Source organism: Calonectris borealis, unplaced genomic scaffold (genome assembly GCF_964195595.1).
Source record: "Calonectris borealis unplaced genomic scaffold, bCalBor7.hap1.2 HAP1_SCAFFOLD_72, whole genome shotgun sequence".
Taxonomy (NCBI): domain Eukaryota; kingdom Metazoa; phylum Chordata; class Aves; order Procellariiformes; family Procellariidae; genus Calonectris; species Calonectris borealis.
In genome coordinates, this window is record NW_027441474.1 from 623791 (window position 1) to 650875 (window position 27085).

The following is a 27085-nucleotide window of genomic DNA, read 5'->3' on the forward strand; positions in this document are numbered from 1 at the left end:
GAATCCTCCTCGTCCTCTTCAGGAATCCTCCTCTTCTTCCTCTCAAGAGTCCTCCTCCTCTTCCTCCTCTCCTCAAGAGTCCTCCTCCCCTTCCTCCTCTTCAGGAGTCCTCCTTCTCCTTCTCCTCCTCCTCCTTACCACCAGACAAAAGGACACCTGCGAATGTTCCTTTGCCTTGGGAGACTTTGGTTTAACCACAGAAAAGAGGTATCCATTCTTCAAGATAATGTAGAACCTGAACTGCCAGAATCAGGCACAGTCTCTGACACAGGCTGGGCCATAGCCAGAACTGCATCTGCTCACAACTGCAGTATTAGTACCTTCTCCAGAACTTTGAGAGACCTCTTCCTTCTGACTCCATGTTTCCTTTGTTGTCCATTTGGTCCATTTGCTGCAGTAGCTGCATTGCACCCTCAGCCTGACTGGTTGCTGTTCTTTGTTCAAGGTTATATCCCACAGGTCCCCCTGTAAGAAACAGCAGCAAGAACAGAAACACAAGCTCACTCTCTCCACACTCCCTGCATACCCAATGGCAGACCCTGAAACGGAGAGATGGGTCCAGACTCTGACTGACATGACACGTGGGAGCTTTCAAAGAATCAGTGCAGACTGATTTGGAGGCTCCCATCTCATAATCCAGCTCTGAAAGAGCTACGCAGCCTAGCTCTGTGGGTGGGAAGTCGTTATGCAGGAAGAGAGTCTCGGCCAAAATCATCGGTGACCTAACCTCACGTGCTGGCAAATACCAAACACGATTTTTAAAGGAAAACTAATACCAATGTAATCCTTGCAGCTTTTGATTTAATATGACCAATTGGAATGAAACGATCCAGGAATTCCTTCCTTACAGAAACTCACTTGGTTACAGCCCATAGTAAGGGCTGCTGGACTAAACTCACACTTACTTTCTTTGGAGGAATTCTGTGTAGGAGACCAGCTGGAAGCTAACACCAAGGCTCACTTGTAACCCCTGGAACAAAGAACTGTTTTCTCAGAGGGTGCAGGCAAGGACAGGAGACAAAACCTGATAAGGGAGCAGGGGGTGGAAATCCCCCGAGCCTGTCTGAGGAACTTCTCAGACACTTGCAGGAATGGGGGATGAATCCCAGGAAGGCTCTGGTGAGATAAAGGAATGCAACAAAAGACATTATTCACCCTCTGTAGAGAGTTAACTGGGCCTGGCCTTGGGGGAAGAAACATGCTAAGTAAGATAAGCACCAAGAGAACAAAGACTGCCAAAAAGTACTTGAACTGTGGGTGAACTATCCTAATTAGCATGTTAAGAAAACCACCCACCAGCAGGAAAAGCCCCCTACCCAACAAAGCCCCTTCCTCACTGAATATGCGCAGTAAAAAGAAAGGACACTGCAACTTTAAGTGAAGAGGAGGCACACAAGAACCAATGGAAGCAAACTACGGAACTGCCACCGCAGCAGAGGGGCAGTTTGTAGTGAACGGTGGACATAAAAGGGGAAGGCAAAGTGCCAGGGGGTGGGGGAACTTCTGGACGAGTGCTCCTACAGAGCAGTGACCTCCCGTTGGCTGGACCAACGCTGGAACCCGGATCGGTGATCGATCTCTCCCCGTCTCTCTCTCTCCCCCCCCACCTCTTGCTCTCCTCTTCTCTCCTTCTTTTATTCTTTTACCTTTTCTAGTAAGTAACGCAAGGCATAAACCCCTTCAGCTGTGGCGAGCAATAAGTTTTTCTGCTACCCAATTATTTACCAATGAGCCTAGCTATACGGTGATGTACTGGATAGAGTTTGTTAAGATTTGTTGCTTAAAAGTTAGGTAACTAGCAGGTGTTGTGTCTGTAGGTATGCAGATAAACTGTGTACCTTGGAAGCATTGTTAAGAAAGGAACAGGGAAGAGACATGAGATTCTTTGGTTGAAATGATGTAGATGGGTTAGGAATGCTTTATGAGTAGATAGGCCGCGCATTCGGTAAATCAAAGAACCTTGAAACTTGGTACTCTACGTAAATTAGACAGAGAAGCTAACCTTGTAGGGTAGATAGGGAAGGTAGACTGGAATAAGCCAGCTTGTTACAAGTGAAAAACATGTAAACCAAGCCAAGGCATAGACGGAGCATGCGTAAAGACTGAGTTCAACCAGAGGGCACTGTGATGAAGACTATCGACGACCACCAGAGGACCCGAAAGACCACCGAAGGGCGCATGCCTCAGAGACTTTTGCATATGTTAATGAATTCCGGGAAATGACATGAATATTTAGATTATTCCTCGGAAATGTAATGAATATGTATATTCTAATTGTATTTAACCCCTGTGGTTACGTGATTTGGCACACACGCTAGGTGAAGCGACCCCCTGTGCGTCCAGCGCTGCAATAAAGAATACTGCTTTCTAAAACTCCAAATTGAGTCTTAGAGAGTTTGTTAGGAACGTCTTCGTTTCAATGGAATAAAAGTCTTTGTTTATGTATAGACCTGGAGTGTCGTTTCACCTTAATCCACACCGAGGGAATTTACGAATCTGAGTCACCTCTCCCTCCGCACAGGCGGGACGTGACATTCTGAAAGGAAAAGTTTTGGGCTTACAAGAAGATGAGGGCTGTTTCACTACAGCAGTTTATCTGTGCAGGCTGAAGATAACCATGCAGCTAGGAGCACCTGAAATTGCAGGCCATTGTATATGCAGTGAATCCCTGCAGAGCAAATATGCTGGGATTGGCCCTTTGAAACCAGTTCTACAGGAGCAAGAAGTATGCCCTGGCCATCTGAGATTGCAAGCAAGCCCACAGACCACATTTGCATAAAGGCTCAGCCAGTTGCGGAGCGGTCCAAAAGGTTCCTGAAATGGGGGCAGCATGTCATCATGCAGAAACAGGCAGAAATCCAGGTATGATGCAACTGTTCACCTCCCAAGGAACAGGGGGAGAAGAAGCTGTTCCTTTTATACTACCAGGCAACTTCTTCTGTGGACAATCCCAAGAGGAATGAGTTTGCCTCCTTGGAAAATACTCTCTCTAAGAGTTGGAGAGGGAAAAAGGCCAGGAAGGCGCTAGGGTGGCAGGGATTTGAACTAAACTTAGAACGGGTATCAGTATCCAGAAAATGGATGAAATGCACTGGGACATTTGGGAGGATGGGCAACAGCCGGGAGGAGGAGAACAGGGGCGTTGGGGAAGAACCTGTGAGCTAAAGGGTCTGCCGAACAGCAGCTCTGTCAGAGCAGCCTTTTAGCCTGTGGGCTAAAAGAGAAAGAATCTTCCCCTCCTGCAAGGTCTTTGGAGAACAGTGGGTTTAGAAAGCAACTGCCAATCCCTCTGGAATGATCCTGTCGTAAATCTGCCTCCCGATGCCATAGTGAGAAAAGTCATGACGCTGTTCAAAGAAGAGAGAGGTGCCTGCAAGGCCATCTGCACAGAGGAAGGACACTGGTGGGGGGTGGCAGGTACTCACACCGAAGCCAGTGTCAAGGTGTCAGCACCCACTGTTGGCCCTCCATCGAGTTCTGCACGAAGGGGCATCTGAGGTAAAAGAGGACTGGAGTCTTGAAGACAAGGCAAGGGCATCCTTCAGGCTCATCTCTGAGAGGCCACGCTCACCCCTAGAGTTTGTAGCTTGACAGTCAGAAAAGCTTGTGTCGTCTCCCTCTAAAGCTCATCCCTTGGCTAAGTTTGATGAGCAGGAATCAAAAATGTCTCCATGCAGGTGATGCAGGTGAAAAGGGAAAAAAAATACCTGAAGGCATTTTTATGCTTGCCACTTTAAGAATCCAGGACTAAACAGATGCTCTCGTCTCCTTCTGAATATTCTGTAGCTTACTGTTTCAAATCCATGCTTTGCTTTACTCATATGGTGAACACACTCAGCTCCAGTTCTAAAAATAAGTGAAATAAGTAAGAACTGAGCTTACAAAAAGTCACAAAAAGGAAGCAATCTCGTAAATGGCTACTCCAAGTATTTAATTAGAAATCGGGATTTTAGTACCTCTAGCCAACAAGATCTATACCCTTAATCTATATTCAGACTCATGTTTCAAAGTATCACTTAAAAACAGAAAATATGCACTCATTCCAGTATTAGGCTTTCTGCTTTTCTAGAAAAATCAACAAGCAGTTAAAGAGAAAAAAAAGCGTTACATGACACGGAAAGGGGGATGAGCAGCAAATTGAGCGAGCTTGCAAATCCTACATGGTTACTGACATAAAGAGACGGGCAGGTAGCAAAGAACCATAGCAAGATCTTACAAGAGTGGGTCATTGTCGCAAAATAGTAGTTTTGAGGCCGCTTAAAGAATCACTGGCAAAGGTATCAGCAAAAGTGATTTTAATAGGAATTTGTAAAAGCGCAAGTTAACAGAATTCGATGGCAAGGTTCACTCTGTTACTCATTACGTGGATTAAGCGTACACAGGGAAAATCGTGTCAGAATTGTATTGGAATGATTTATAGAAAGACCGAGGACAAAAGGCTAAGGGAGACCCTCCTGTTGAGTCACGAGGTTCAGAGAAGACCCGGCTGGATCCAATCTTAATCTCAGACTTGGACAATGGCTGGTGTCTAATACAAAAAGGGTAAGGAGACCCTCCCGTTGAGTCACGAGGTTCAGAAGAGATCCAACTGGACCCAGTCTTAGTCTCAGACTTGGACAACGGTTTATGTCTAATACAGAAAGGGATAGGAAGGACCTCCCGTTGGGTCACGAGGTTCAGAGTAGGCGCCTTTGCTTTCTAAACTCCTCCTCAGAGAGGAGCCTAGGTGCGGCTGGATCTACCCGTAGTCTCAGACCTGGGCAACGGATTTATACCTAGGGGTTACGTGTGTTTAGCAGCAATTTAAAGTTTTGAGGTAAATCATAAGATTCTAACAATATTTAATCATTAATCAATTTGGCAGCTACAGAGTAAGGTAGTCAAGTTTACTACAAATACTAAAAGAACTTAACTACAGATTATACTTATCATTGATTATACACATAAACACACAAAAGATCTAGATCAATTTTTATATATATATATATGAATATGGTACCAAAGCTAGATAAGTTTACAAGGGTATACCTGTTAAAAATCCGCCTCGAGTCTCGTGAAATAGTCACGTTAAATGCCTTGGCATTTCTCAACAGGCGAAGGGTTGAGCCCCGAGGAGTGTCTTGGCCGAGGAGTGTTTCAGCCCAGGTCTCAGTGATCCTCCGAATCGCACAAACTCAAGAGTTTGCGAACTCTGAGAGGCGTCCCACTCAGAGGGAGGTTCTGGGTGCAGCCCGTGCGGTCCAGGAGAGCTGAGATGGTCTCACTAAGGACCACTGTTTATAGTTCGTCAGATGACTGGCTTTAGTCATCCGTGACAATTCCCAAGATCTCATCAACAATGGTGCCACTCCCCTCAAATTACAACTCAGAGAAGTGTGTCAGGGAAGTGATGCATTATCCCCAACCTTGTCCCCCACCTGGGTTAGGTAACGGAAGTTCTGGGACGGCCAGTGCTGTTCCTCACTCCTGCCGTGCAGGAGTTCTTGGAGCAGTCAAGGGACACTTCACTGCCCAACTCGTTACAGGGGGGCCAAAGTTTATCAGGAGTTCCTGAGGTCGTAGAGTGACACTGGAAAAAAAAAAGGGGGGGCAGGAAGGAACGCACCACCACAGTCACGGAGCAATAAAATGGCAGAGGAAACTCTGTACAGAGAGGTACAGAGTGGGGATGCACGTGGGGAAAAACAATCCTGGCTTCACACACAAAATAGTGCTCTTTGAGCTGACCAGTACCACTGGGCAGTGACACCTGGAGATTCTGATAGCTCAACACTCAACAGCACCCCAAGAAAACCCAAATCCAAATCCTCCATGAGGAATTATGAGCAAAAGAGCTTGTCCAAAAAGAAAAAAAAATCAAGAGGTGGTCTGATTACAGTAGACAAACTCCTTCCTGGGGGCGGGAGGGGGGGAATGCTCAGACTGAATGAGGTCTTCAGTCTAACAGAGTACTCGGAAAAAAAGGACAGAAGGCTTGAAGTTGATGCCTCACCAATTTAATTTTGAAATCAAGAATACACTTTAAAATGATTAACTGTTTTAATCTTTTCTGGAATAGCGTAACTGCTGGGGCAAGATACAGGACTAAGAGAGAACTGCCAGATTGCATCATGAAATAGCCCTTTCTGGCCTTGTATTGTATGAATCTACAACTCATGTCTTGGCTAAAAGAGATTAGAAAGCATTTGAGATCCTGGTCTCATTCTTCACTCATTTCCAGCAGTTTTAGACTGGAAACTGATGGGGGGCGGGGGGGCAGGGTGAAAGGACTACATTTGTATGAGCAGGAAAAGAACGGGCTTCAGCCTTCTCCCGTTACAATCTCTGCATGAAATACATTTGGGAATTGGGTAGAATATAAGGCAACAAGGGAGATGAATTGACATGGTCTGTACATCGCCATAGGAGGGGAAAGGTGAGCATAAACACTTCCGATCACAACGCTGCATCTGGGACTGGCTGCCACGGACTTGTGAATATTAAGTACAGCACAAATTTTCTTTTTTTAAAAGCTACACTCTATGAAAGAAAGACTCCTGCTAGACTGTTACTAATATTGGGCCTGCCTCTGAAAGGCAGTCAAGAACGAAGCTTGAAGTTCGCCATCACGAGCCAGCGTTGCACCCTCGTGCTGAAGGCGGCCAACAACATCCTGAGCTGCATTAGGAAGAGTTTTGCCAGCAGCTCGAGGGAGGTGATCCTTCCCCTCTGCTTCAGGGCTGCTGAGGCCAGACTGCGAGCTCTGTCCAGACTGGGCTCCCCAGGACAAGACTGGGGAGAGTCCAGCAAAGGGCCACAAAGATGATGAAGGGACTGGAGCACTTTTCGTATGCAGAGAGGCTTTGAGAGCTGGGACTGTTCAGCCCGGAGAAGGCTCAGGGGGGATCTTATCAATGTACACCTGATGGGAGGGAATGAAGAAGAGGGAGCCGGGTTCTCCTCAGCAGTGCCTTCTGGCGGGACAAGAGTCAAAGGGCACAAATTGCAAGACACAAAATTACATATGAACACAAGAAGAAACTTTTTGACTACAGCTGTGGTCAAGCACTACAACCAGTTGCCCACTGAAGTTGTGGCGTCTCCACCCTTGGAGTCCACTCAAAACCTGAGGGGACACATCCTGGGCAACCTGCTCTGGGTGAGCCTGCTTGAGCAGGAGGGGTTGGCCTTGATGATATCAAAGGTCCCGTCCAACCTCAATGATTCTGTGAAATCCAGAGATAGAGATCTTCTTTGGAATCACCGCGAGAAGTTTAGTCAGCAAACAAACTGACGGGAAAGATGCGTGATAATCCTCATGTGCACACACAACGTGCAATTCCATGAGACTTAAAAGCACTTTGAAAACAGCAAGCTCAAATGTGTTTTGCTGTCAGCCTCAAGCTGAGAGGCAGCATTCATCAGCCGACTCAGAGGAACAGGCTGGGAGGCAGCTAGAAAACTGTTCCTAGTTCTTCCCTTGTCATCCCCGGCTCACGTCTGCAAGTCAGTGCACTGCTTTGTCTAGTTGCCGAGTTCTCACCCTGCTGTGATTCGACAGATAATGTTAACACGAAGGCGTTAAACAGGAAGACCTCTAGTTAATGGCATGGGAACCTGAAAGTATATGACTTTTCTCCAAATATGGGCAATGCTGCTTAGATTCTGTCACCTACGGAAGAGAAGGAAGAAGAAAAATGGGGCAAAGGATCACTCAGGAATGAAATATGAGGAAGGTACAAGAGACATTAAAAATATTGGTATGTGCCCTGGAAGACTATTTTGTCGTCAACTGACCTGTCCACACCCGACTGTGGGCATGAGGTCCCTGGTCCGACTTCCACTCTTCTCCTCTTCACTGTCTCTTCCACTGCAGCACCTTCTGACACTTCAGTTCTTCTCTTGACCTTCGAAACATTGCAAGCTTGGCATTGATAAAGTTTGATTTTAACTTTTCTATTTTAGAATAAAATTCAGAGTTAATATACATTCATAAAAAAATATACACTCATACTTCGCAAAATTGTTCATGTTTATACAATGAAAACCAAAAAATGATTCGGGAATAAAAGATTAGCTTCCTTATTCAAACTGAGAGGCCACCTAGAGAATTATGCTCAACAGTTTTAAACAAAAACCACTGCTTTCCAGCACATCCTATTTGCTCCATCTTCAGAGGAGAGCCTCTGAATGTAACTAGCAGGAATGTAATGCTAGCAGAGATAGAAAAATTCTTTTGGGGAATTTGGACAGGACATCTTCACTAATTCACTCCATCTTCAGACACTTACCGTATTGAAAACAAACCTATCCTGAGCTCTCATTAAACAAAAACTTTCCTAAGAAGCTTAACTTTGTTGTTTATCACATATACAGCACCTAGGAAACTACTTAATTATTCAGAAATATCAATCTCATACAGACTTTCACAGTGAAGAAACCATTGGACAGCTCAGCTCAGACTTGTAGAAAATAGATCTAACTGAAGCCAGCGGGGCTCGCAGGTCCTGAGGCAGGGCTTCCTTCAAAGTCTGCTGGAATTGACAGGAAGATTTCTCTCAACTTGGATGGTTCTAGGTGAGAATTCCGTGCCACTTTACACTGCCTGACTGACACCTAGAAATAGCAGAACTGAAGCATTGCCCATATATATATCCTGCTTCTCCAGATTATTTAGAATTAAAAAAAAAACAAAACCAACAACAAAACAAAAACACACACACCCCTTTCAAGCTCATAACTGGCCTTGTTTACATCTTTACCTGTAACAGAGGTATTATAAAATTTGGTGAATATTTAGACTGGACTTTCTTTAACCAACTTAAAAGTAGATTTTTGCATTGCACCTCACTTTTTGAGGACAAGATAAACTACTTAGAAACAATGCTGGACTTGCAAATGACATGTTGGAACTGAAAAACAGCAAATACAGCTCTTTCAGAACTAGAATTCCTGGCTATGAATACCACGTCGATGGGATGGGGACAATTGCTTTTCTTGAGGAAGTTGAAGGAGTCTTCAGAAGATAGGAAGGAAGTGAAGAACTGTTAGCATCACTCTGTGTTTTGGGCACCAGGTGGAAGATGCAAGGACATCTGGAGCACAGCCTCCAGAGAACATTGGTCAGCTAACCTCTGATCCATACGTATTTTCCTGAAGAAAAATCCCTGCCAACGGAAACTGGAAACATCAGTGCCTGAAAGCAACAGCACATTATGCTGTGCATAATTTTAGAATAGAAACGCTGTACAACTATCTGGGGAGGGTAATTAAATACTGGAGCAAGGTGTACAGGGCAGTGAGTGAATTCTCCACATTTAGAAGTTTTTACATCCAAACATGGTATGTTTGATAGGGGATGCTACACGCAAACAAACGGGTGAGATTAAGAAACGACTAGTTGTCTATTTTATAAAGAAGACCAGATTATCTACTAAGCAGTCTTAAGAAAAACAGCAACTTTTCTCAGGGACCAATAATCAGAACAGGAAATAGTCAGAATAAACACGCGGTTTTCACAACAGAGGAGGTTAAATGTAGAGTCCCACAGAGGTCTCAGCTGGGGCCTGAGGCTGTTCAGGGAATTCACAGAAAACCCAGAAAATGACACACTAGTGAGGTGACAACATTTGCTAATTACACAGAAGACATTATTACCATTATTACTATCATTATTTAGAAAAACAAATGCATTCTTTCATTAGGAAAATAGAAACAAAGAGTGTGAAGTTGAATGTCAACAAACGTAGTCAAGCACAAGGAAGAAAAACATGGGTTCCATATACATGTGCTGGCTCCAGCCTAGCTACTGACATTGAAGAATGAAGGTTGGGAGCCACTGGGCATTGCTTCATAAAAATACTAGCTGAAGAATCAGCAATGGTTGAAAAGGCAAAGAGAGATTCAGGAAATTTTAGAAAAGCAATACAGGACAAAAGAGAACACCTTGTTGTGCCCTATTTCAAATCCACAGCCATACTGCACGCAGTTTTGCTCCCTCTAATTCAAAGACACAGCAGGTGAAGGGAAAGGGAAAAGACAGACATAGATCATAGATGTTTCCAGAAATTATCCAAACATAACCATAGCGACTTACCACAAGACACGTTTTGCTGAAAGGAGTGGAGTTCTAGATACACAGTGCAAATGTAGGGATAAGGCACAAGATGGACATTCTCATGTTTGAATCTCATCTTTGATACTCTCTCCCATTTACTCAAACCTGAGAACAGCGATAGGACTCAAGAACACAGCACTAACATTTCAAAGGAGCAGCAGTCCTGACAATGTCTTCTTGTAAGGCTTCAGCAGTCATACCAACTGAACATACGGATAAGGGAGCAATCTGTCAATATGAACTTTGTGAAAAACCACTAGTAACATATGACAAGAAACATTCAGCCAGGTGACTCCCACAGCGGGTGATGAACTAAGAGTTATGCTACAGCCCGACACACAGATTGCAGGACAACTCATCACGCCAGGCCTCTGAACTTGCAGTTCGCATCAAGGCCCAGTGCTGGCTGAGCATGTGGATGGACTTCCAAGTCCTAGAAATAGACCTTCGTGAATCAAACACTCCTCAAGCACACAGGCAAAACTGGCAAACCAAGCAGAGGCTTCGTTTGTTTGGGTGCTTCCTGTCTGACGATGCTCTTGGCTACTTTCTCTTCCTGGCAGGAACGGGCGTAAGTTGCTATCGTACATACCAGCCTCTGACAGAGAAAGAGGATGACCTCCTTCTCGCCTGTTATTACGAGCTGTGGCAATAATGCAGCCTTCCAAGACTGGAAGGGAATGCCTTGGAGGCGGAAACACGTGGGTGTTCATTACTCCTGGGCACCCAGAACCACAGGAGGTGATGCCAGAGGGCCTGATCTGATTCACAAATTGACACACCTTACGACAGAAAAGGCTTCTCATTCAACTAACTTACTTTTCTCTTCAACAAGAGCCTCAGGAGAGTTACTTCTTAACCCTTTACACTACAGCAACTACAACAGGAACAATAATTAACGGTTACCATTTCTTTAATTTAATGATTGTCAATTCAAACCAATAAGCTGCAGAATATGCAGCAGACACGGCTAAGTTCTGTCCAGTTGCGCAAGCAAGAAGAAAGAGATGAAGGCTAGCCGGGCCCTTGATGCACTCTGATGAAAAAACATCTAGAGGGAGGAGGAGCCTGTAGTAAAGCTGCTGGCCAGAACAATCCAACCTCAAATGTCTCAGCACGTACATACCAAAAGTGAAATCCCCAGGAAACTACACTCAACAAAGCCTGTGCATGCCAATATTTGAATATTGGCTCCATATGCCTATGCTGTGCAATGGCACAAAGCTTTTACAGCGCTGCCTTTTGACAGCAGGCCAGACGGACGGCAGCTAAACGCCCCTGTAAACTCTAGGGAAGAAGGAAAAACTCTGGTGATTGGTCTCAAAGGAGTAAGGGGGATGAGCAAAATAAGGCAAATACTGTGTGGAGGACATTTGCTTCACTTTTATTTCCAGACTTCAAAGACTACATTGAAGAGGGGACCAGGATAACTGGGTGACAGTCCTGCAGGCTTTGTGTGTCCAAAAGCCTGTCTGGTCTTCCAACTACCTCAGCTCAACTACTTCTCCTCGTAAAACTCACTCTGTGAGGTGCTTTTTGCTCCCCTCAGCCATCTATGTTGGTGCATAAGCATATACTCACATTTGCTCCCACCCAAGAAACAACTCTTATACTCAACATCCCTCCAGGCAACGTAAGATTTCATGGGAACACTATCCTGTTCTCTCAAGTTCAAGCTCAAACTTCTTCCTGTACAGACTGAAGACGGCTTTGCAGGTACAGTCCATCCCCAGAGGCTCATGGATATGACTTAATCCTAATGTACCTTAGAAGAAAACTCCTGCAGTCTTCTCTACTAGTGGGCCACTGTTGCTGAGCCTGTAAGGAGCGTTTTATGTTTTATTAACCTTTTTAAGCAGTGCACTAGCTTTGCTCGCAGTCACATTAGGTGGGCTTCCTGTGATTTTATATATACACGTTCATTTTCTCTGGCTAAATCTGATTTGGAATGCAGGGGTGTTCATCTGAAAACACTGCAAAACACTCTTTTCACATCAGTTCTCTCTCTGGTGAAAGCAACGACTGAGGAGGATCTTCAGCTAAAGTAAAACTGCAAAGCTTAAAGGTGTCATACTCCAGCGAAAGATCTGCACGCTGCTGGACATGAATGTTGAATTAAGCCATGCCCAACAGATACAAGTCATTGAATCTTTTCTTTTATGAGTAGGAAAGAAAGGATACACGGAAAGATAGTGAAGCGGTCTGTAGAAAATGAATGTAAATCATCAAGATTTCCAAGGATTACTTGAACGCTTCCTGGAGAGGCCAAAAAAAGAAATGAAGGAAGAATATTAACACTATAGCCACAATTCCACTGTCAAGGACAGTTTCAAGGCTTTGGAAAAAATTAAAATTACTTTACAGTTTGCTTGAATCATGGAAGAGCAGGTTGGTCACAAAGTAATGGCATCATTAAAAGAACATCCACTGGTTCCACTAGCTCCACAGCTATAAGGAAAGCATGTGCAATTTAGCATTAGATTAGCCTCTGTCAAGCTAGCTCACCAGTACTGCCATGGCTCCTGAAAAAATAAGAGGGTTTGACAGCTGGTCAAGCCTGAGAAGTTAAAAGCAGTGGTCAGGCCTGGGGCTGAAAGAGAAACCATGGGATTCAGAATGAATCTGAACAGGAATCAGAAAGGAACGGGGTGCAACTAGCTTGACAAAGAGGGGTTTTCATTTGTCCAATTTTAAGTCAATAGCTTCTTGGAAATATTTCAAATAAAGGCGTTACTCGTCTACGCTAATTCTGCCTGTTGATGACATCTTTCATTTACGTCTTTTTTTTCACCCTCGTACTCTCCAGAGAAGTTCCCCATTTCTCACACTTGAAATGTTGCATTTGACAAAATGTCCTCAGTCCCGTAACAAACACAAGATTTGCTCAGCCTAACATTCAGCTAAGGTCCCGTGGAGCTGCTTCATCTCCTACCTCTAACTCCTTGACAGCACTTCCAGTGTGGTCGAGATCAGGAGTGCTGTGAAACAGAGAGAGTTAGCCCCACACCGATCAAAAAGCAATGGAGGTACATTCATTGCGAGAGTTTAAACAGCAACAGAACATCATTCCCATTGCACAGACAAAATACTTAGCAGGCAGGTGAATTCCTAATTTATTAAAAATTAGTAAAAAACATCCATTATTCCACAAGGACTGTTTCTTGTGAATTTTCTGCCCATTTATATTTTGTGTGTCTGAGGATACAATGGATGAGAGATCAGATGTTTTCAGTGGATCCTCAGTAACACCTAGGATTGGTTTTTTGACAAGGTGCCTGCAAACCAGCACCTTTGTCTTCCAACCTATCGCGATTCTGCTCAAGGGCCTGGAAGGCGGCACCGGCAGGACACGTCTCTTAATGCCCTCCACGGTGCAAACCTGCAGAGGAACGAGCCTTCGCAGCACTGGAGTCAGGCCCTGTGGTGCTGGGAGTTGTGTACTGCCCGCATCAAACTTTGTTCCCAAATATTAACTACATCTTTTGTAAGCCACCTTCTTAAAAGTTGTTTGCTGCTAGGTATCGGCCAACAATAAAATGCACAGGGAGAGAGAACATCTTAAAGAAAAAGACGTCTGGTATATGGTCTGGTAGGCAGCCATTCTCATATCCTCCACATTCCAGGTCCCCAGCCAGAACCTGGTTAGAGATGAGGACCCTCCTTCCTCTTTAGAAAGGCGCTCTCCTTGCCTGATACAGAACAAGTTAATGAAAGGAATTACACAGCACACCGCAGCAGCAGGACAGATGTCACCCACTCAAGACTTACGCTGTGGTCATGAAGTCTTCATGAAGCAGCAGGGAAACTAAAGGACGATTCAGGAAGGGACTTTGCCGTGGTGACGAGGAAACAAGGGTGGAAAGAATGGAATAAAGCAAGGCACCATCCAGGGTTTCATGACAAGGATGTCAGACCTGCTATCTTACTGTGGAGGATTCACCGGTTGGGTTGGGGGGGGCTTGGGGAGGACGGGGTGATTATTTTCTTTTAAGCCTGGAGTGTAGCGATGCAAAAACAGAGTCATCTTTGAGTTGTTAAAAAAGGGAAAAACCTTCATTGCTACCTGGTTTTCCCTGGGGATTCCAGAGACCTTCAGTGAAGATGACCTCACTCTAGCGAAAGCCTGCACACGTGTAGATCATCAGCTCTATGATCAGCTGGGATCAGCTCTTGCAACTCTTTCAATGTTCTTTTGGGAACCTGTCCTCAGATCAGTCACCACCTTATTGTGGGGCAGGGAACAGGATTTTCACTTCCCAAATCCGCAGGCTGACTGATAGCACTGCTTTGGGCATAAGGCTATGTAAGCACTTAGGACTTACTCCTTTACTCTCTCTTACGAATTGGGAGTGGATCCACATGCTTTGAATAAGTACGCCCTATTCACCACAACCATGACACAACGGGGAAGGTTTCACGAGTTGCGCTGTAAAAGGAGTTGCTTTTGCTATGTTTGACCATGTTGATGTGAAGACTGACTTGATGAGCTCACTACCAATTCCAGAAGTTATTATGAAACACAAAAGGTGCTGCAAAAGTCTCACGTCCTCCTCCCTCAAGTGTAACAATGAATTGCAAGAACTGATGTTGCAATGCACACAAACCGTGAGACGTGCAGGGGCAATGACAGACTGCCAAACTCAAACAAATGTAGTGCTCTCTTTACCATCAGGGGATCACACACCTGCAGGCTGTTCAGAAACGTGCGCACACTACTGGCAGTGCCTTCCAAAGGGATTACGCTGAGGGAAAGAGCTTAGTCACAGACAAGAGCAGCATTTCAAGGATCTTCTGAACGCCACACGACACCACAAGACAGACAACACAGCTTCCTCTCCAAAATCAACGCAGAGAAGGGTTAATCCTCCTGGATCTGACACTATTCCAGCAAAATGCTAATAAGCAAAGCTAAAGAAACAATTGCATTTCAATTCACCCCAAAATAAAGTCATGCAACAGAATTTCAAAGAGCCAGCCTACTTCTACAAAGGAAAAGGGAGAGCAGCGTTGCACGAGATTTAACGTAGCTTCACGTCTGGAGACTGCCTAATTGGCGTGATGTTCATAGCACACTCCCTTCAATTCTTCTGCAGCTAACAACAGTCACTTCCAGAGTAAACCCAGGCTCTGGCAATGTCTGTGCACGTCTGATTGCAAAAGGAAATCCACTCACACTCATGAAACCACTCTACTGGCAGATGCTTGAGTCATTGTCTATGGCATTTTAGCTCTGCTGCAACCTCACTGGCATGAAAACAGTGTTTTCGGGATGGCACAATGCTGTCCTGTTTCTCTGATGCAGGGACACTTGCTGACTCAAAAGGATCTCAGTCTTGGTTTCTGCATGGTCACCACCATCTGAAAAGAGATTTAACCTCAACAGCTTATAAGGCTTTCCAAAAGCCTTTCAGGGCATCGACCCTGAACTGCTGTCTGCTGATGATCACAGCCTTGAAGGATGTACACAGGGAGCCAGATTATGCGGAGCCACTGCTTTGTTTTTTTTAATTAATATTTATGAATACTGTCATTATTAATTATTTATCACAGGCTGAGACAGCTCAGACCAAGTCTGAGCTCTACAGGACACTCCTTCAGCAGGACACAATCTATAAGCACCTGGTCTGGACTACTACCCTTAAACCTGAGCAGCTCCATCTCCTTTTGCCAGAGTAGCACAAACTTCTGTGATTACTATAGCCCACAGCCTCCAGGATTCGAGTCCTCTCTCAAATTAAAAGCTCCAGAGCTCCTTGAGTGAGCCGGTCAAGGTTCTGCCCACTCGCAAAAGCACTTGCCCATCATCTCTGCGTGTCTGACCAGCAGACACAAGCAGGTTCTTCCAGGACAATACCCTCAGGGAAAGTCTCTTTTTCACCTCTAGAAGATCATCCTCCTTTCTTGTTTGGCATCTTCCCCACCTGACCAGACTACTCAGGACCCTGTGCTTCAGTTACTTTGCTGGCTACTAACTAGAACTTCCTTTTTGAGGCTTACCACACAACCGTTACCTCCCACAACCCTCCTACTCATTGTCCCCTGCACACCCAAAGGCTCTTTTCCTTTCTCTTCCTTGCATGCCTGCTTCCAAAGCCTCTTCCTACACCCACACTTGAGCGCCAGATTGCAAGGCCAGCGAAAGGCACATTGCTAACAGCAGACAGCCCAAGAAATAAGTACGTATGTTGAGTACAGAGCTCCAAGGCTGTACTGGTTTTGGCTGGGATAGTCAATTTTCTCCATAGTAGCTAGTATGGGGCTATGTTTTGGATTTGTGCTGGAAACAGTGTTGGTAACACAGGGATGTTTTCGTTCCTGCTGAGCAGGGCTTACACAGAGCCAAGGCCTTTTCTGCTCCTCCCCCCGCCCCACCAGCGAGCAGGCTGGGGGTGTCCAAGGAGCTGGGAGGGGACACAGCCGGGACAGCTGACCCCAGCTGGCCACAGGGATGTTCCGCACCACATGACGTCACGCTCAGCATATAAGGCTGGGGGAAGAAGAATCACAGAACCATTAAGGTTAAACCACTACGAAGGGTCTAGAGCTTCTCAGTTAAACACTTACAAAATTTGAAAATGCTGTCAGTAAAAACAGTTTCTTTTTCCACTGAAGCACAAAATCCACACATGGCAGTGAAGTAGGGGCATTTTTTACAGCTCAAATTACTCTCTTACGCCAATGCTCGGCCTGTGCAAGTGCAATAGCAACTTTTAAGTGGCCACTTTCACGGCCAGTGAAAGAAGGCAAGAAACGAGGAGCCCCCAAGATCTGAATTTAGGGTCTCGTATTAACCCTCTGCTACCTGCAGTCATCAAACTGCAGGTTGACTTTTCAGCTTTAACGTGCTTACCTGTTGAAGCTGCCATACCGGCTTTTAAATTTGTACACCAGCCTGCCTGCATGAAGAAACCTCGTTTCAAGCAACGGACAGGTAAATGGTTTCAACAACATCTTTCTTTCTCCCTGAATGCCAGCCTAGGGAAGCAGGAGAGTCAAAGGTAAATTACTAAACCCCTTCACCACATCTCATTCTGTCATACGAGAAGGAAGGCTTACGTGCAGTTTTTGCTCGAGAGGACATTTGCAGAGAGAAGAGATTTCCTACCAGCATCTCCTACCATCAGAGAATCGCTGATCCAAGTGCCCATTCCAAGACAGCAGGGTATTTTGGGGCAGGATCAGAGGACAGGCTCCGGGCTGATGGCGGCCCCGCCTTCAGCTGCCCTGCTCCGGAAATGTCACTACCCACGCCCCTGAAGCTCTGCAGGCCTCTCGCCCCGGGGCTGGCAGGAGAGCCCGGGCAGGACCTGCCGCAGCCCCTGACCGACACAGGCTGTGAGGGTCAGCCCGGTGCTGTGGGTCCCGGCAGCCCCTGCGGGCACAGCACTCGGTTCTCTCCACACCCGCACGTCTCCCCGGTGCCCCCGCCGCCGCCCGACAGCCACCAGCGGCAGGCAGTCCCCTGCTGCCCCGCAGCCCCGGGGGCGGGCGGGAGGGGCCGGGGCTGGCCGGGCCTGCCGGGGGAAGGCCGCGCCCCGCCGCGGACGCCGGCCCAGCGCCCCGGCCTGCCGAGAGGGGAGACGCCGCCGCCTCCTCAGCCCCGCTGCCGGCCTGCGAGGCCTCCGGGCAGCCCCGGCGCTGGCGACCACCGGGCAGCCCACCGCCCCACTGGAGGGGAGGCGCCCCCGCCACGGCCCCCGGCCCCACCGCCCGCCCTTGCCTCAGGCGGGGCCGGGCCGGGGCTGCGGCCGCAGCGGAGCCGAGCCCAGCCGAGCCGAGCAGCACAAGCGGCGCCGGCAGAGGGCCGCGCCCCCCAGCGGCGCGGAGGTCCGCGCCCCGCCGCTGGGCGAGGGGCCGGTGCCCGCCCGGGGCGGGGGGTCCCGGCGGCGGTGCCCGAGCGGGGGCGGCTGCAGGCGAGGCCGGGCTCTCCTCGGGCTGCTGGCGGTGACGAGGGGCTGGCGGGCAGGACTGCGCTGCCAGGGTGGGCTGGCAGCCCTGCGTGCCCGCGTCCTCCCACTGGGCACAGCCCTGCCGCTGGTTTGGGGGAAAGCCCCCGACTGGCATGTTCGTGCCTTGAGCTGATCGGGTGGGCCCGAGCGCGACCGGCTCCTGGCTGTGTGCACCGGGACGTGGCCAGGCTCTGACCACCGGGGACAGGGGATGGCCTCTGCGGTGTCTCTGACGAAAGCTGCCCGGGGGGATGCCGGGGGGTCTCCTGGTCCAGCCAGAGATGGCTCCGTGCGGACGCCTGTGGAGGGGACCCCCGCCCGCACACCTCAGGTGGGGACAGGACAGCTTGTTGGTGAGCTTTCTGATCAAGGGGGACCCCACCTCAGAGACCCTGGCAACGCTCGCTCAGCAGCCCATGGCTGCACCATTCGCACAGCAGGACTCTGGGCAGGTCCCTGGGGACGCTGGCGACTGGCCCCAGCTGCAGAGGGGAAGGGTGGACGTGGCATGGCATGACATGCCGTGACATGGCACAAAGTGCCCTGTGTGCCGCAGCTCGGCAGCCCCTTTCCAGCCCTGGTGCAGGCGTAGGAGGGGGCAGAGGGGCAGGACATGCTGGTGGCGGGTGCTGGAGGTGGCCAGCGCTGTGCTGCAGAGGGGGCATCACAGGTGTGGGGGGGGATCCAGGAGACATCTTACTTGCGGCGAGGGAGGCTGGGGGTCGATCCTCAGCTGCTGCAACAGCTCCTTTTATTCCCTTTCTGCACCACAGAGCTCCCTGCTGCACCTCTGCTCGGGGTCACCGGGGCTGCCACCTCCCTCTGCTCCAGGTCCCCACGGCCGCATGCTGCTCTGCACTGGCTGCTGCTGCTGCTGCACTTCAGAGGCAGCTGCATTTTGGGGCTTGGAGCACCTTGGGTTCCAGTGTGAGCCCAAAGTATCAGAGGAGTTGGCCTTTACCTTGTGGCAGGTCTTGCTACTGGTTTCAAAGGGTAGTCAATGTTAACTCTGGTGCCTAATGACAGTCCCTTGACAGTGGCCCTGGTAGCTCATCCCTTTCTCTCCCAAATTGCAATGATGTCATGTTTGCCTTTTCTTGGTTTAGGCACCTTTCATGCAAAGATTCCCAGAGATTTGTTCATTCCTCTGCCACACACACAGAGCGGGATTCCTGGAGGGCCACAGAAATGCAACAGCAGCAGCGTTAGTCTCATCTGGGTTTTTTGAGAGGAAACTCCCTCTTAGAGAGCTGTCTTGAGCCTTTCTGGCAGCCACGTTTTACTTCTGAAACAGACATAGCTGAAAAGCCCCGATGATCAGTGACCTAGGTGAGCAATGATCAAAAAAAAGCCACTTTTTATCCCATGAAAGCCTGACAGTGACGTTTGTAGGGAGAACAATGTCCCAATTAGTTCTCCTGTGCCAACCACAGAAACAGATTTTGGTACAAAAGAAGAGGCTTCTAATTAACTAAATAAAAACCTAAACAAACCACAAAAGCAGACACTGATCTGCCTTCTTGGGGCACGACAGTCAGAATGTCACTTTGCTCTGTAAAGGACACCCTTTCCATTAAAACGAAGGGTTCCTCCTTGATGAACCATGAGGCAGTCAGTGCTCACTGGCTTCTGACGGCAGCCCAGCCTGGGGAACCCAGCTCAGACAAGCGCTTGCACCACTTTGGTGCTTCTAGGGTGCGCCTGGACTCCTCCTGACTCTCAGGAAATGTCTATAGATCCCAAACATCGTTCTTGTAAAACAAAAAGATGGTGTTCATGTCAATCTACGGGGAATGAGAAGGTCTTAAGCTTCTGGAATAACAATTTGCATTTTATTATCCAAAAAACCAGTAGAGTGTAAGCAGAGTCAGGAGACAAACAAAGTTGACATGGAGCCTCGCAAAAACTGCTCCGCCCTGGCGAGACCCCATCTGCAGTACTGTGTCCAGTTTGGGGCTCCCAAACAAATACATTAACAAAAAGCCACTGACCCACACAAGCAAACCAAGTGGAGGCCACCAAGGTGACCAGGGGCTGGGAGTATAGGATGCATGAGGAGAGGTGGGGGGAGCTGGGTTTATTCAGCCTGGAGTAGCAAAGGCTTGTGGGGATCCCAATTGCTGCCTTCAACTACCTAATAGGAGGGTGCAGAGAGGCCAATGCTGGGTTCTTCTTAGAGGTGCATGGTGATAGGACAAGAGGCAATGGGCACACCAACTAGGTACATGAGGGAGAAAAACTACCATGAGACGGGTCATGTACTGGAACAGAGCCCAGAGAGGCTGTGGGATCTCCATCCCTGGAGATACTGGAAGCTTAACTGGAGGAGGACCTGAGCAACCTCTTCTAACTGAACCTGCTTGGAGCGGGAGGCTGGTCTAGAGGCCTCCAAAGGTCTCTTCCCACCTACATCATTCTGTGATACACTTACCAGCGGTTAACAGAGTTATCAAGAAAACTTCAGATACATTTCAATGAAACGAAGTGGGCGAACACACGCTACTGCACACAGCTAATATCGTGTGAAAGGAAAACCCTGTTAGAAAAGGAGGAGAAGACAAAGGGTCAGCATACTAGAAGGTAACCGATGATATACCCAGGGCCACAGTCCCAGGACATGCACCTTTTCTACTTCACCTCCAGCTTCCTCATTGCACTCCACATCTTTGTGTAGGAGAAGAGAAGGCCGGACACGCTCCCAAAGGGATGAGTCTGTTTGGAGGATAACTTCTGAGGGTCTGCTCAATGCACAGAGCAGACATTTGCTCTTCACCTCATCCTGAGCAGTTCTAGCAATGCACAGACGGGCTGCCAGCTCTCCCCAGGCTGCTGGTGGTGACCGTGGACCTCCCTCCCTCCGCAGCGTGTCCTGCGAGTGCCTTTCTGACTGCTGAGCTGGGGGAGTACACGCTGGGGGACAAGGCACCTGGTGAGGGTGGTGGAGGACAAAGGCCAAGTGGGAAGTGTCCTGCTGGAGTATTCAAAGCTGTGGCAGCAGGTGACAAACCTGTGTGGAAAGAAAAACGGTGTCCACCTTACAGAGATTTTGGTGCATGTAGGGGCAGATTTCCAAGTCTCTGCAATTCTGACAATCCGCCAGGTAGGGTCAGTGTTTCCAAAGAGCTCATCTTCCCAAGAAAGAGAATTAGGTTGGAAGGGACCTCTGGAGGTCGTCTGCTCCAACCCCCTTGTCTCAAAGCAGGGCCTTTTAGCTTCGACATGAAACCGTGGATGAATGCCGCTACCTTACACACACAGAGGGCTATTCTTTACGATTACACCGGCTCTGGGCTCCCACACAGGGACTACAGAAATGCAAACCCAAAGGACAGCCCCTGTTGCCAAGAGCTCACTCATCACGCAAGGACAGCACCCAGCTCTCCCTCCAGTCCCAGTGTCCCTGGACACATGGCTCCTCTCCTCGCTCAGTCCGTGTACAGCATCAGGTACAGCAGCAGCATAGCCTGCCCAGGAAAACAACTGCAGATCAAGTGGGCATTATGCAAGAAAATCACGCCAACATATTTGTCCAGAAATAGGAATGAATACCCTCCCTGAGAGTAATGTCCCGACCGTGCTCCACGAAATCTATAGCCCCCTTGGATGCTGGCGGGAGCAAGCTAGGAAAATCTGAATGCCGACACTCAGGAGGCTTCTGTGTTCAGCTCTAGAAAAGATTCCTCTTCGTCCTGTTTTCCTGTTACAGGACAGCCAGTGTTACCTTTGCAGGGCAGGAAACAAAGCTTATCCGATATACATGTAAGTGCGACATGAAGTCAGAGCACAAATCGTTACAAAAACGGGGGTGGGGGGGAAGCCCGGCCCAGCCCCTTGGGAGCCCCGAGTGTCCCCAGGGAGCACAAAGCCCGGCAGCTGCCCTTCCTCACGCTCCTGTCCAGCTCCTTCTGCCAGCTCCTCCCTGGAAAAGCAGGCACCGGCATCCTCAAACATCCCGGGGGCCGGGCCGGGAAGACCCCCGCCAGGGACAGCCCCGGGCGGTGCTGCCCAGAGCCCACCCAGCCCCGCTGTCCTCCCGCGGCACCCACCCTCACCCCAGCCCACGCCTTCTCCCCCGTGGGTTTGTCCTCGCGGCAGCCGCAGCAGGACCGCGCTGCTCTCCAGCCCCAGCGTGCGGGGCCGGGCTGCACGAATGGAGCCCAAGGGGTCTCGTCCTGCGGGCCGAGACCAGCGGAGACCTGCGAGGGAAACCGCCGCGCACATCGCACGGACGGGAGCAGCAGCAGCAGGAAAACGCTCCAGAGTTGTTGCACTCGCAGGGCAACGCTGCACGAGTGGGATGTACCGTCCCGAGAGCGGGGCTAGCCCAGACGCGGCTGGCTAACGAGCCCGGCGGCAGGGACAGGCTGGCCAGCAGTGCTGAGCACAAGGCAAAGGCTGCAGGTGCAGCCAGGGGCGGGCGCAGGCTTAGCCCTGGCAGGCTCCGTATGCCTCTAGGGAGCGCCGGCATCGGAGGATCGGCTCAGTCCCTTTGCGTCCGTGGCTTTGCCATCAGGGCGATCGCTGCCAGAGACACCGGGACCCAGCCCCCCGCTCCCCGGCCCCTGGCAGCGTCCCCCTCCATCTGCCCACCTACCCCTGCTGCGGGCAGGAGGTCTCCGAGCCCGCGCTCCCCCGCCGGAGCGCAGCGGGACGAGGAGCTGCAGCGCCCGGTGCGCGGTGCCGAGGGGCCGGTTCCTGCCCACCCTCCCTGCGGCTGGAGGAGCCGCACCGCGCCCGCAGGCAGCGCTGCCCGCCCTCCCCGCCCGCCAGCCGGCTCGGCTCGGCTGGACTCGGCGGGACTCCGCTCGGCTGGGCTGGGCTGGGCTGGGCTCGGCTCGGCTCGGCTCGGCTCGGCTCGGCTCGGCGCGGCTCTCGGCTCGGCTCGGCTCGGCGCGGCTCTCGGCTCGGCTCGGCTCGGCTCGGCTCGGCTCGGCTCGGCTGGGCTGGGCTGGGCTCGGCTTGGCTCGGCTCGGCTCGGCTTGGCGTCTCCCAGAGGACGGAGCCGGGGCAGGAGGACGGGTACAGCCGTGCACCCCTGCCGGGGCTCCCACCGCCTCAGCCGGGCTGTGCGCGGGGCCTGGCTGGGCACGGCCATCGGGTCCTCTGCCCTTGGAGACGGGGCAGGGGTGGATGGGGCTGATCTGCTCCCGGGGAAGGAGCGGCTGCCCTGGGAGCGGAGGCGGGACGGCTGGGACCCCCCCTGCGTCTGGTGGGGAGGAGGAAGGGGGAGCCGGGGTGCAGGACAAGCTGAGCGCAGAGCTTGTGTTGGCCAAGTCCCGCAGCGAGAACTGGGCTCCCGCGGGGCAGCGGGAGGAGAGCGGGTCACAGCAGAAGCGGAGAGCTCCGGGGTGCCTGGAGGCAGGGAGCGTGTGGGACTTGCTCCGTGGGCAGCTGCGGAGGCACCGGCAGGGGCAGAAACGCCTGGCCAACAGGTCCGTGGGCCGGTCCCGGCGGGAGCAGGCAGCGGCGCAGCCCTCGGGCATGCTCAGGCCGAGCCGGCGGGTGCCCCTGGGACGGGGTGCAGGGGGCCAGGCTCGAGCGCTCTGGAGAGCAGCTCGTCCTGCTGCTGTCAGCACTGACCAACCCTCCGGCTGGATGTCAGCAGGGCCATGGCAGACCCTGCCGCTCCCTGGAGGAAAGGGCTGGATGCTGGCTGGGCTGGGGGGGACAGGGGTGCTCCCCGCCCTCCCCGCAGCCCCTCCGGAGCCCCTGGGCACGGCCCTGCCCTGACCCGCTGCTGCTGGGGACGGAGGTCTGGCAGGGCGGCAGACACTGGGCTGCCCGCTGGGAAGTGGGGATCCGGAGAGGGGCCGGGCTCTGGCAACAGGCTCCTGTGCCATCCCGGCCCGCGGGGACAGGCCCAGGGAAACCCAGGCTGCCGGCAGGGCAGAGGCTGCCAGACTGGGCAGCCCTGGACCCAAGGAACAGGATCAGGCCCGGGCCGGTGGAGGTGCCCTCAGGGTGCGACCAGGACAAATGAGACACAAACAGCAACTCTGGCAGACGAGACCAATGCTCTGCTTTTATTGCATGTACGGCCGGGCGGCAAGTGGCAGCTCCTTCTTGATGGAGCATCACGCCTGCAGCCGCTCCAAGCAGCCAATGTTTTCACAGGGCAGAAGACCCCAGGTGACCTAATGCATGGAAGTCCTTGAGGTTCCCTGCCAACCTGGCACAGGGAAGAGAGGAGGAGGGACAGAGGGCACAGCTGGGTTCCTGGTCCTGCAACAGCAGGGAATCCCTGGCCAGAAAGGGCCCCAAGGCGTCCTGGCACGGGGCCATGCTCAATGCTGCAGAGGAAGGCGAAAAACCCCCGGGGACCTGCGCCAATCTGCCCCGGGGGAAAATTCCTTCCTGACCCCAGAACTGGCGATCGGCTCTTCCCTGAGCATGTGAGCAGGACCGGCTGCCTGGCCCCCTGGGGCTGCCATGGCTGCAGGGGACACCAGAACTGCCCATTCCGTTCCTTTCCTCCACCAGAGGTGTTGTCCGAAAAGCGGATTCGTGCCCGGTGTGCAAGTAACCAATTCCACACGCTCAGGAAAGAGATTGTTTTATTCAGGCCTGGGTGCTCGGTGGACTTGCCACAAATCAAGCACACCTGGTCTAGTCACCTTTCTGTTTATATCCATGCTTCTCATGCATATTTTAAATTTCCTTGTTACATATTCATTACATTTCTGAGAACTAATTATAATATTACATCATCTTAAACACATGCGCACTAAAGCCTTTAGGGTCTTCTTGGGGGTCTCGGGTGGTCTCTGGTGGTCGGCAGGGTAGTGAACTCTTCATGAACTTATTTCCTCTTTACCTTATAGGGTCGCAATTTGTCCCTGAGCCATGCTTGGACCACGTCTGTTTATAGTTTCCATAGCTAAAATTAATTATCACTGCCTCTAAAACACACAGTTTATCATGAATTACTACTCCACACAATTACAAACACACACCTGTTAGTTACCTAACTTCTAAGCAACAAATCTGCATTGTTTAAAATTACAGAAGCGAGCAATATAGAATCCACAACAAACTAAACTATCTATCACCATAGTGTTCTTAAATTAAAACATATACATCTTGATCTCCTCCAATCAAACACCCACTCACTAGCTTCATCATTCTGGTTTCTTATTAACTGGTCTTTTAACCCAGTTCTGGGTGAGGGCTATACACAGGATGATAACACTTTGAAGATTAATGTTGAGTAAGATTAACATTAACAATTCCCCCCTTTGAGACTTATGATGTTAAGCATCATGAGTCTCACATCATTTACTTGTAAGCATTTGGTCTACAAAAAGACATACATTAAATCATACAACAAATAATTATAATTAAGATGACGATCAGTATTGCAAATAAGAACAATTGTCTGTGCCAATTTAAATTTGGAATTTCTATCTTATTTTGGCAATAGAAATTAGGATTCAGCTTTACTGATCGTCATAATTAATAACAACAGGCTTTATATTTTCTACTCTTAAATTTACAATTTCTTAATTAATTTGTTTTTTTTTCTAACAATAAATATTTTAAATATCACAAATAATTTAACAAATCTCTGATAACTCATCAAGTACGCCTTAAAGTTAATTTCAATGGTCCCTTAGGTATAGGTGTTCACAGTTTAGGATTTTTTTTTTTTTTTTTTTCTGGTGTAACATTTTTCTCCTATTACATGCATTTGTTTAGATTTTTTTGTTAGATTAACATCATAAGGTTTACTATACAAAATTTCAAATGGACTTACTTTTTCTCTAACTCTCGGGGTCACCCTAATTCTTAACAAGGCAAATGGTAAAGCTTCAATCTATTTCCACTGAGCTTCTGGATATATTTTAGGAATTTGTTTCTTTAATATTTGGTTCTTCACATTTTTAATAACCTCTGCTACAAAATGTGGGCCTCTATCAGAGGACATTCCTAAAGGGACTCCAAACCTTGAAATTATTTCTTTCAACAAATGTTTCACAACCTCTTTTGCCTTGTTGGTTCGACACGGGAAAGCTTCCGGCCATCCAGAGAAGGTATCTACCAATCCCAATAGATATCGGTATTGGTTACATCGCGGTAACTCTGAAAAATCTCTTTGCCAATATTTACCGGGAGTTATGCTTTTCTTTACCTCTCCAGGAGGGGGTTGGATTTGTATTTTCGGATTGTTCCTAAGACAAATCTCACATTTATTACTCACACTTTTAGCAATCAATAACATTTTGGTTCCTATCGCATATCGTTTTACTGATTCCACCATTGCCTCTGCTATGTGTTTCAGCATGGGTTTTGACCATTAATTTCTTCATAATTTCAGGGGTTACTATACATTGTCCATGTGAAGTTATCCACCATCCTTGATCATTCTTCTTGCAATGTAATAGCATAGCTAATTTATTTTCTTTCTCATTATAATTTGGGGATTCCACCTGAATTTCTTTTGATGGAATAAAAACATAAATCATAGTATTTAATGCTACACGTTTAGCAGCCTCATCTGCTTTTCGATTTTCTTGTATTACTTTTGAGTCCTCTTTTTGATGAGCTTTACAATGAATCACCGCAACTTCTTTAGGCTTCTGTACCGCTTCCAACAAATTCAAAATCTCTGTTCCATATTTTATAGGGGTACCGCTAGCAGATAAAAGTTTTCGCTCCTTCCATATTGCTCCATGAGCATGCACAACTCCAAAAGCATATTTAGAATCTGTATAGATGTTGACTCTTTTACCTTTAGCCAAATTTAAGGCTTTTGTGAGGGCTATAATTTCTGCTTTCTGGGCGGATGTATTTGGAGGTAATGCTTTTACTTCTCGATCTTCAGTTAAAGTTACCACGGCATAGCCAGCCCTCCTTTCTCCTTTTACAACAAAGCTGCTTCCATCAGTAAATAATTCTTCATCCGGAGTTTGGAGAGGGACATCTTTCAGATCTGGCCTGCTGGCACGTACCTGTTCAATGACTTATAAACAATCATGGTTAAGATCACTCTCTTTTTCACTTGGCATTAAAGAGGCAGGATTTTCTTCAGGGCCTTTGGTTG

At 49.1% G+C, this 27085-nt stretch overlaps 1 long non-coding RNA gene across 2 annotated transcripts; it reads right to left on the minus strand.

Annotated features, from left to right (window-relative positions):
* Window positions 1-5980: 5980 nt before the first annotated feature.
* On the minus strand, window positions 5981-15534 carry LOC142076601 (uncharacterized). 2 transcript variants are annotated; one of them, XR_012671217.1, is made up of 3 exons: window positions 15270-15534; window positions 7777-7886; window positions 5981-7651 (listed from the first exon to the last, which is right to left on the minus strand). It is a non-coding gene; the product is annotated as an uncharacterized LOC142076601 (long non-coding RNA). The 2 variants fall into 2 exon arrangements; XR_012671216.1 differs by lacking the exon at window positions 15270-15534 and having other exon boundaries at window positions 7777-8870.
* Window positions 15535-27085: the final 11551 nt, after the last annotated feature.